Raw genomic sequence first — 11,700 nt, forward strand, 5'->3', positions numbered from 1 at the left:
GAGCTGGCAATTTGGAACTGGGGTAAGGTGGGGGGAGGGGAAATGAGGAAACAGGTGAAGTCCATATTGATGCTCTGGGGTTGAAGTGTTCCGAGGCGGAAGATGAGGCGTTCTTCCTCCAGATGTCGGCTGGTGAGGGAGTGGCCGGGAGGAGGCCCAGGACTGCATGTCCTCAGCAGAGGGGGAGGGGGGGTTGAAATGTTGATTGGTGCGGGTATCCCAGAGATGTTCCCTAAAGCTTCTATTTCTAAATAAACCTGGTGGACTAAAACCTGGTGTTATAAGATTTTTAACTTTTCCACACAAAGTGCAGGTGAATGGTCTATCCCTTGTGTGATGTCGCTGATGTCTCAGCACGGTGGATGAACTGCTGAATCTCTTCCCACATTTGGAGCACATGAGTGGCCTCTCCCCAGTGTGAACTGACCGATGTATTGCAAGGGCAGGTGACTTTGTGAACCCCTGAGCTGGATTCACCCTGAGGTGGATCGTTTCTCCTGAGTGTAACTGTATTGATGGATTTCCAGTTCAGATATGCAATTGATTTCTTCATCGCAGTCCTCACATTTGCATGGTTTCTCTCCTGTGTGGCTGTGTTGATAGATTTCTGACAGTGATGGATAATTAAATCCTTTACCACAAGCCCCACAATAGGCATAATTTCTGCAAGTTACAGGTGACCTTGTATCTCTCTAGGTTGAACAATCAATTAAAGTTTCTACCACATATAGATCACACGGTGGCTCAGTGGTTAGCTCTGATGCCTCACAGCGCCCAGGGACCCAAATTCAATTCCAGTCTCGGGCAGCTGTCTGTGTGGAGTTTGCACATTCTCCCCATGTCTGTGTGGGTACCTCTGAGTGCTCCAGTTTCCTCCCACAGTCCAAAACTGTGCAGTTTAGGTGGCTTTACCGTTCCCACCCTTCTCTGCCTTCCACGAAAACTGTTCACTTCTACAATGCCTGGTTTGCGACACTTTTCCCACTGCTGGAAAATGCACTTAAACAGATGTTTTATGAGATTGGTGCACCTGATGGGCTGAAGGGCCACTGCCATGCTGTCAAAACTCCAAGGCTGACTCTACTGCTAAGCACTGATGGTGGAGACAGTGTGAGAGAGAAAATATGGGCAGACATGGGATAGATTTTAATCCCTGCTGTTTTCGCTGGCACTATCTCATTACTGACCAATGGACCACACCAGCCGTTTCAAAGCAGCTCACCAGGTCAAACAGCCTCTATCTGTGTTGTGAGGTTCTTCCCTTTGCTACCGCTCTCTCTGCTAACACATTCACTGGATTTGTCCATGAGATGAGGTGGTTGACATGGAGCTGAAGTAGGATGAGCCTCTTTTCTCTCCAGTTTTGAATAATGAGGGATAATCTCATTGAACAGTCTGAAATTCAGAAATTGTTTGACAGTGTTGTTGCGACATGGGTGTGTCAAGAAATGGCCTCAATACTCTTCATCACATATCAGCCAGTCAAGCATTAATTTTTTTTATTTACTCATTCACGGGATGAGGACATTGCTGGTTAAGGGAACATTTATTGCCCATCCCTAATATCGCAGGGAGCAGTTAAAAGTCAACCATATTGTTGTGTGTCTGGAGTCACGTGTTGACCAAACCAGGTAAGGAAGGCAGTTTCCTTTCCAAAAAGGACATGAGTAAACTAGATGTGTTTTTCCCTGACAATTGACAATGGTTTTATGGTCAACAGTGAACTCCTAATTCCGGACTTTGTTTTCATATTGAATTCAAACTGCATCATGTGCCATGTCAGATTTGAGCCTCCAGAATACTACTTAGTTCTCTGGATAAGCAGTCCAGTGACAATACCACTCAGCCGTTGCCTCCCCAAATGCCAAAATGAGGGCTTAATTGTCACTCAAATGGTTATGAGTCTTTGGAATTCTCTAACCTGTGGATCCCAGTGGCTGAGTGTACTGATTGCTGAGATGGATATGTCTTAGTCCTCAGTGTGTGCTTTCAGGATTTTCTATTTCCTTGTTTTTGTCAATTTGGAGCAGGGCTCTGAATGGACGCTCAATCTCTGACCACTTCAACTTTTATTCACATTAGTTGTGCAGCCTCACATTGAAATGTTGCGAGGAAATGTTGCAGATTTCAAACGCACAAGGTATGTTTGTCCCTTTCCAGTTATATTGTGCAATCACAACTTAGATCACCGCTTCGATATAATGTAAAGTCTCAAGGTGCTTCTCAGGAGCATTAAATAAGAAAGTACAAATGTCAGCCATAAAATAGGTCAAATGACCAAACATTTAGACAAATAGATTTTTAAAAATAAAAATGCCTTGAAGGAGTCATGATTTGGAGATGCCAGTGTTGGACTGGGATGTAGAAAGTTAAAAATCGCACAACACCAGGTTATAGTCCAACAGGTTTAATTGGAAGCACTAGCTTTCGGAGCGACGCTCCTTCATCAGGCGGTTGAAGGAGGTAAGTGAGGGACAGATGGAGAGAAGTGTACGGAGGCAATTGCTGAGCTTACGGTCTCAGGAACTGGGAGTGGGGCAATCTGATTGAAATGTAGATGGAATCAGAATTTGAGGAGTGTAATCCAGACATCTGTGACCATCAAGACAATTACTGTGGTAGGGAGGGGCGAGAGATGGAATGATTTGTGTTCATCAGTAAGGATTTTAAAATAACAGAAGTGCTTGATGAGGAGCCAATGCAAATCAGCCAGTGTTAGGAGCCATGGAGGAATGGGACTTGCTTCAGTGTAAGCCTGGGCAGCAGCTTTGTATCTCAATTTTACAGAAGGTGAAATATCCAATTTTACAGAAGGTGAATTGGCCATGCTAAATTGCCCGTAGTGTTAGGTAAAAAGGGGTACATGTAGGTGTATGGGTGGGTTGCGCTTTGGTGGGTCGGTGTGGACTTGAAGGGCCGAAGGGCCCGTTTCCACACTGTAAGTAATCTAATCTAAAAGAAAAGGTTACCCCTCAGATTCTTTTAAAGTGGGCGGCACGGTGGCACAGTGGTTTGCACTACTGCCTCACAGCGCCAGAGATCCAGGTTCAATTCCCACCTCAGGCGACTGACTGTGTGGAGTTTGCACGTTCTCCCCGTGTCTGCGTGGGTTTGTAATGTAATCTAATCTAATCCAAATACATTCCAGAACTGACTTTGTGGTAAATCTGCACTGACCTGTTTTCAGGACTGATATCTAACCTTGAAGTCACAGTGTGAACAGTGTGTGGAGACAGTCCTGATGAGGGACAGAAGCACACTTTGGGAGAATGAGGCATGGCAGAGGGAGCAATTGATCCAGCAGGGGAATGCGGAAACTCCCCAAAACAGCTTGTGGAAATGGCAAACCCCAGTAAAGAAAATACCAGTCCGCCCGTTAGCAGAGAGTGGAGTCCATCATTTCCCAATGGGAAGCCTCGGTTATTGAACATATCAATAAAATTGAAAGGGCAGTGTACTGCAGATGCTGGAGATGTGACAGGTTTTTTGTTTTGCATGCGTATACACCTGAGGCCATCATTGGTGGATAAATTCTGGAGATTGCAGTGGTCACTGAAGACAACAGCTTCACCTTTCTCCTGTTTAAATGGAGGAAAATGTCCCTTTTGTTTATCCCCTGCTATTCCCACCTCATTCTGCTCCCACTGAGACCAGAGTCTAGTGTTGGTCCAGTCCAGGTGGAAGATTTTCTTTCCTGAAGGCATTTTTGAACAAGTTGAGTTTCGACACAATCCGACAGCTTTCACGATTACATTTTCTGAGGGCCTGTTGTACAAATGACCAGGTTATTGGCTGGATTTCACAACCTGCCTTTGTTTTTCTCACAGCCCATTTTCTTTGCAAATTCAATTTCACGTGGTATAAGAAAAAAAGTTTCAGTCAGCTGGGCTCAAACCAAACACCACACCCGTATCTGAAAGGGTTATTCAGTTTGCCAGGACCTGAATATCATCAGCTTTCGACCATGGCAGCAAAAGGTACCAAAAGGTACCTGAGAAAAAGCCTTGGGAATGTGGCGAGTGTGGCCAGGGATTCAATTACCCAACGGAACTGGAAACTCATCACTGTAGTCACAGCGGGGAGAGGCCATTCACTTGCCCAGCATGTGGGAAGGGGTTCACTCAGTCATCCAACCTGCTGACACACCAGCAAATTCACATTGAGGAGAGATCGTTTAAATGCCCAGACAGCGGGAAGAGTTATAAAACTTCTGGAGAACTGATGGCTCATCAATGTGTTCCCTATGAAGAGAGACCGTTCAGCTTCTCTCACTGTGAGACTAGGTTCAAACGGTCATCTCAACTCACTGTTCACCAGCAGGTTCACACGACAAAAGACCTTTCAAATGCCCAGACTGTGGAAAATGCTATAAATGTTCTCCAGATCTGATGTCCAACTGTATTCAGACTGAGGAGAGACTATTTGGGTGTTCTTACTGTGAGAGTGGGTTCACGCGATCATCTCAATTCACTGTACACCAGCGAATTCACGCCGGGGAGTGAACTTTTCAATACCCAGAGTGTGGGAAATGCTATAAAAGTTCTGGGGAATTGACACGTCATCAACATGTTCTCGCTCACATGAGGCCGATCAGATACTCTGACTGTGGGACCAAGCTTAGTGTTCAGGGATGTGTAGGTTGGTTCACAAGTCACTGTAGTGACAGGATTTTAGTGGAAAGCACATTTGGGGATGAACTGTGTTCATTGACATCTGTTTCTGATAATGTTGGATAAACTCCAACCTAGCTAGAGTAATTAATAATCTGGATAAAAGTCAAATAATTCAGATGTGTTAAACATGCAATAGTTTGAATCGTCTTACTATCTCTAACACAAGGTAGCTTCTTTTTGAAGGGATTTCCCTCTTTCAGTCTCCTCCATTCCCATCTCCAACAACATAAAGATCTTTCACCTAAGATGGGGCATGTTTTTAAGGTGAGAGGAGAAAGATTTGAAAAGGACATGTGAGGCAATATTTTTTACACAGAGTGGCTGCTGTGTGGAACGAATTGCCTAAGGTAGTGGTGGATGCACTCTCAGTGTGAAATGTGGTAGTCTTTGACTTGTCAAGAGTTTACACAATGTATAGCAAAAGATCAGACAGTAATATCATGGGATCCCTACAAACATCCTTAATAGGTTTCAAGAGAAATGTGTCAACAGTGGAATGATACCTAACCTATCTGTATTTTACTTATCCATATATCTTTTAAATGTTGTAATGGTATCTGCACCATCATTCCCAGTGGTAGTTCATTCCAAATACGTTTTCTGTGTAAAAAACAGCATGGTTAGGTACCATTCCATTAACGACATGTTTTTTCTGGAACCCAATGAGACTCCCATGACAATACTGTCTGATCTCTTATCGTATATCATGCAAACTCATTACAAGACAAAGGCTGTCACATTTCACCCCAAAAGGCCCTGTCTACCTCAGTTTATGCTGGTATGGCAAATTATCTCAAGTGTTTGATCATCAGCTGAAGCCAGCTGATTCAAACTGCAATGTGGAATATTATTTTCATATCAGTTTGATGCCAGCATGTAGGCCATAATCCTGATCATATCAAAAGAGCATTCTGCTTAATTGTTTGCAACAACGAAGTACTAACCGTATTCAACCATGCTTGCAAAGTCCATAACACAGTGTCCAGCATTAAATCCAATTCTGCAATTGGGCAACATGGTCAAAGTATTCCACAGTTACTAATTACAATTGCCAATTGCTAAGAATTATACTGATAACTAAGTTGGAGTTGTCAGTCCAGCTGACAGTGTGGTGCGTTTCCATGCACTGGAAGCCATGTGTGTTAGTATACAAGATCCTGTTATTTGCAGACAGAAAGAACATTCGGAAAGGGAACCAGCAGGCAGTGCAGGGATCCCCTGTGACCATTCCCCTCAACAATAAGTATACCGTTTTGGATACTGTTGGGGGAGAACGACTTACCAGGGGAAAGCAGTGGGATACATGGCTCTGGCACAGAGTCTGTCCCTGCTGCTCAGAATGGAAAGGGGAAGAGGAGCAGAGTAGTAGTCATTGGGGACTCCCTAGTTAGGGGGACAGATAGGACGTTCTGTGGGGACGAGAGAGACTCACGGTTGGTGTGTTGCCTCTCAGGTGCCAGGGTTCGTGATGTCTCTGATTGTGTTTTTGGGATCCTTAAGGGGGAGGGGGAGCAGCCTCAAGTCGTGGTCCACATGGGCACCAATGACATAGGTAGGAAGAGAGATGGGAATTTAAGGCAGAAATTCAGGGAGCTAGGATGGAAGCTTAGAGCTAGGATGAACAGAGTTGTTGTCTCTGGTTTTTTGCCTGTGCCACGTGCTAGTGAGGCAAGGAATAGGGAGAGAGAGGAGTTGAACATGTGGCTACAGGGATGGTGCAAGAGGGAGGGTTTTGGATTCTTGGATAATTGGGGCTCTTTCTGGGGTAGATGGGACCTCTACAAGCAGGATGATCTTCATCTGAACCAGAGAGGTGCCAATATCCTGGGGGGGATATTCACTAAGGCTATTGGAGTGGGTTTAAACTAATCCAGCAGGGGGATGGGAACCAAAAGTGTAGTTCGAGTATAGAAAAGGTTGAGAGTAGGGAGGTCCAAAATCAAGTTTCAGGGACGCAATATGGCACCGGCAAGCAAGAAGTTGGTTTGAAGTGTGTCAACTTCAACACCAGGAGCATCCGAAAAAAGGTGGGTGAACTTGCAGCATGGGTTGGTACCTTGGACTGCGATGTTATAGCCACTTCGGAGACACGGATAGAGCAGGGAGAGGAATGGTTGTTGCACGTTCCAGGATTTAGATGTTTCAGTAAGAACAGAGAAGGTGGTAAAAGAAGGGGGAGGGTGGCATTGTTGGTCAAGGACAGTTTTACATTTGCAGAAAGGATGTTTGAGGACTTGTCAACTGAGGTAGTATGGGTTGAAGTTAGAAACAGGAAAGGAGAGGTCACCCTATTGGGAGTTTTCTATAGGCCTCCGAATAGTTCCAGTGATGTAGAGGAAAGGATAGCAAAGATGATTCTAGATAGGAGTGAGAGAGACAGGGTAGTTGTCATGGGGGACTTCAACTTTCCAAATATTGACTGGGATCACTACAGTACGAGTACTATAAATGGGTCAGTTTTTGTCCAGTGTGTGCAGGAGGGCTTCCTGACACAGTATGTAGACAGGCCAACAAGGGGCGAAACCACATTTGATTTGGTACTGGGTAATGAACCTGGCCAGATGTTAGACTTGGAAGTAGGTGAGCGCTTTGGTGATAGTGATCACAATTCTGTTTCGTTTACTTTAATGATAGAAAGGGATAAGTGTATACCATTGGGCAAAAGTTACAGCTGGGGGAAAGGCAATTACGATGCGATTAGGCAAGATTTAGGAAGCATAGGATGGGAAAGGAAACTGCAGAGGACAGGCACATTAGAAATGTGGAGCTTATTCAAGGAAAAGCTACTGTGTGTCCTAGATAGGTATGTACCTGTCAGGCAGGGAGGAAGCTGTAGAGCACGGGAGCCATGGTTTACAAAGGAAGTGGAATCTCTGGTCAAGAGGAAGAAGAAGGCTTATGTTACGATGAGATGTGAAGGCTCAGTTAGGGTGCTTAAGGGTTAGAAGGTAGCCAGGAAAGATCTAAAGAGAGAGCTCAGAAGAGCCCGGAGGAGACATGAGAAGTTGTTGGCAGATACGATCAGGGTAAACCCTAAGGCTTTCTATAGGTATTTAAGGAGTAAAAGAATGACAAGAGTAAGATTAGGGCCAATCAATGATAGTAGTGGGAAGTTGTGTGTAGAGCCAGAGGAGATAGGGGAAGCACTAAATGAATATTTTTCAACAGTATTCACTCTAGAAAACGACAATGTTGTCGAGGAGATTACTGAGATACAGGCTACAGACTAGGTGTGATTGAGGTATTAGAAATCCTGCAGAGTTTGAAAATAGATAAGTCTCCTGGGACGGATTGGATTTATCCTAGGATACTCTGGGAAGCCAGGGAGGATATTGCCGAGCCTTTGGCATTGATCTTTAAATTGTCATTGCCTACAGGAATAGTGCCAGAAGACTGGAGGATAGCAAATGTGGTTCCCCCATTCAAAAAGGGGAGTAGAGACAATTCTGGTAATTATAGACCAGTGAGCCTTACTTCAGTTGTTGGTAAAGTGTTGGAAAAGGTTATAAAAGATAGGATTTATAATCATCTAGAAAAGAATAATTTGATTAGCGATAGTCAGCACGGTTTTGTGAAGGGTAGGTCGTGCCTCACAAACCTTATTGAGTTCTTTGAGAAGGTGACCAAACAGGTAGATGAGTGTAAACCGGTTGATGTGGTGTATATGGATTTCAGCAAGGCGTTCGATAAGGTTCCCCACAGTAGACTATTGTACAAAATGCGGAGGAATGGGATTGTGGGAGATAGAGCAGTTTGGATCAGTAATTGGCTTGCTGAAAGAAGACAGAGGGTTGTGGTTGATGGGAAATGTCCATCCTGGAGTCCAGTTACCAGTGGTGTACCGCAAGGGTGGGTGTTGGGTCCACTGTTGTTTGTCATTTTTATAAACGATCTGGATGAGGGCATCAAAGGGTGGGTTAGTAAATTTGCAGATGACACTAAGGTCGGTGGAGTTGTGAATCGTGACAAAGGATGTTGTAGTTTACAGAGAGACATAGATAAGCTGCAGAGCTGGGCTGAGACGTGGAAAATGGAGTTTAATGCGGACAAGTGTGAGGTGATTCACTTTGGTCGGAGTAACTGGAATGCAAAGTACTGGGCTAATGGTAAGATTCTTGGTAGTGTAGATGAGCAGAGAGATCTCGGTGTCCAGGTACACAGATCCTTGAAAGTTGCCACCCAGGTTGACAGGGTTGTTAAGAAGGCATACAGTGTTTTACCTTTTATCAATAGAGGGATCGAGTTCCGGAACCATGAGGTTATGCTACAGTTGTACAAAACTCTGGTACGGCTGCACATGGAGTATTGTGTACAGTTCTGGTCACCACATAATAAGAAGGATGTGGAAGCTCTTGGAAGGGTGCAGAGGAGATTTATTAGGATGTTGCCTGGCATGGAGGGAAAGTCTTACGAGGAAAGGCTGAGGGACTTGAAGCTGTTTTCGTTAGAGAGAAGAAGATTGAGAGGTGACTTAATAGAGACATATTTGATAATCAAAGGGTTAGATAGGGTGGACAGGGTGAACTTTTTTCCAAATATGGTGATGGCGAGCACGAGGGGGCATAGCTTTAAATTGAGGGGTGATAGATATAGGACAGATGTCAGAGGTAGTTTCTTTACTCAGAGTAGTAAGGGTATGGAATGCTTTGCCTGCAACAGTAGTAGATTCACCAACTTTAAGTACATTTAAGTTGTCATTGGACAAGCATATAAACGTACATGGAATAGTGTAGGTTAGATGGGCGTCAAATGGGTATGACAGGTTGGCGCAACATCGAGGGCTGAAGGGCCTGTACTGCATTGTAATGTTCTATGTACACACACTGCATCTGTTTCAACTTAACGCAATGGGTGTCAACCATTTGGTGGTTAATTTCTCAGGGTAATTTAACAATGAAACAGACTAACATCTAATTGCTGTGGTTCAGGTGTCAAGCCAACAGACATTCAGTGAAGGATGTTGTACATACAATTAGCCTGAACTGAAATCCCTCAGACATGAAACATTTCTGCTGCTGTCATAATTCAGAAGGACAAGGAAATGAAAGTTCAACCATAAATATCACATGAATAGATATAACAACTAGGAAAGCCTGAAGTTCTTTTATTTAGAAAAGTAGAAGGCTAAGAAATGACACATTAGCAATAGAAAGCTTTGAACCTGTTTTGTCTTACCAATGTAGCAGAACCTGCTGGTTCATTTCCAGTCAGGAAAGGACATATTTTACACTAATCGCCAAACTGACAGCACATCTCCAGCCTTAAGAATTCTTTTTTAATGATTAAAACAGTAGAAAAATATCTTCTGTTCCATGTCTAGGAGCTCTGAACCATGGAAGAAAGTGGCTGGAAGTCATTTCTTGCAGTACTCCGGTTTAGAACATGGAACAGAGTACATTACAGCACAGTACAGGCCCTTCAGTCCTCGATGTTGTGCTGACTTGTGGAACCAATCTGAAGCTGATCCAGCCTACACACTATTCCATTCTCGTCCATATGCCTATCCAATGACCATTTAAATGCCCTTAAATTTGGCGAGTCTAATACTGTTGCAGGCAGTGCGTTTCACGTCCCTACTACTCTGAGTAAAAAAATTACCTCTGATATCTGTCCTAAAATTTACCACCCCTTAATTTAAAGCTATGTCCCCTCGTACTAGCCATTGCCATCTGAAGAAAAAGGCTGTCACTGTCCAACCTATAAAACCCTCTAATTATCTTATATGTCTCAATTAAGTCACCTCTCAACCTTCTTCGCTCTAACGAAAACAGCCTCAAGTCCCTCAGCCTTTCCATGCAAGACCTCCCCTCCATACCAGGTGACATCCTAGTAAATCTCCTCTGAACCCTTTCCAACGCTTCCATATCCTTCCTATAATGTGGTGACCAGAACTGTATGCAAAACACAAAATGTGGCCACTCCAGAGTTTTGTACAGCTGCAGCATGATCTCATGTTTACAAAATGCAATCCCTCTACCAACAAAAGCTAACACATTGTATGCCTTCTTAACAACCCTATCAATCTGAGTGGCAACTTTCAAAGATCTATGTACATGGATTCCAAGGCCTCTCTGCTGTCTACACTATCAAGAACCTTACCATTAGCCCAGTACTCTGCACTCCTATTACTCCTTCCAAAGTGAATCAACTCACACGTTTCCACATTAACCTCCATTTGCCACCTCTCAGCCCAGCTCTGCAGCTTATCTCTGTTTCTCTGTAACCTACAACATCCTTCATCACTATCCACAACTCCACTGACCTTAGCGTCATCTGCAAATTTCCTAACCCATCCTTGTATGCCCTCATCCAGGTAATTTATAAAAAATGATAAACAGCAGTGGACCCAACACAGATCCTTGCGGTACCCCATTAGTAACTGAATCAAGATGAATATTTCCCATCAACCACCATCCTCTGTCTTCGTTCACCTAGTCAATGTCTGATCCAAACTGGTAAATCACTCTGAGTCCCATGCCTCCGTATTTTGTGCAATAGCTTATCATGGGTAACCTTATCAAATGCCTGACTGAAATCAATATACACCACATCAACTGTTTACCCTCATCCATCTGATTGGTCACCTTCTCAAAATACTCAATAAGGTTTGTGAGGCACAACGTGCCCTTCACAAAACCGTGCTGACTATCCCTAATCAACTTATTCCTTTCTAAATTATTATAAATCTTATCTCTGATAACCCTTTCCAATACTTTACCCACAATCGAAGTAAGGCTCACAGGTCTATAATTTCCAGGGTTGTCTCTACTCCCCTTCTTGAACAAAGGAACATCATTTGCTATCCTCAAGTCTTCTGGCACTATTCCTGTAGACAATGATGACATAAAGATCAAAGCCAAAGGCTCTGCCATCTCCTGGCAGAGAAATGTCGATTCTCCTGCTCCTCGGATGCTGCCTGACCTGCTGTGCTTTTCCAGCACCACTCTAATCATGACTTTCCCCAGTGTATCACCAGGGCAGATGACCGAGTGAATCCCTTACTACACACAGAGCAGGTGAATGGCTT

Source organism: Chiloscyllium plagiosum, chromosome 44, assembly GCF_004010195.1.
Source record: "Chiloscyllium plagiosum isolate BGI_BamShark_2017 chromosome 44, ASM401019v2, whole genome shotgun sequence".
NCBI lineage: Eukaryota > Metazoa > Chordata > Chondrichthyes > Orectolobiformes > Hemiscylliidae > Chiloscyllium > Chiloscyllium plagiosum.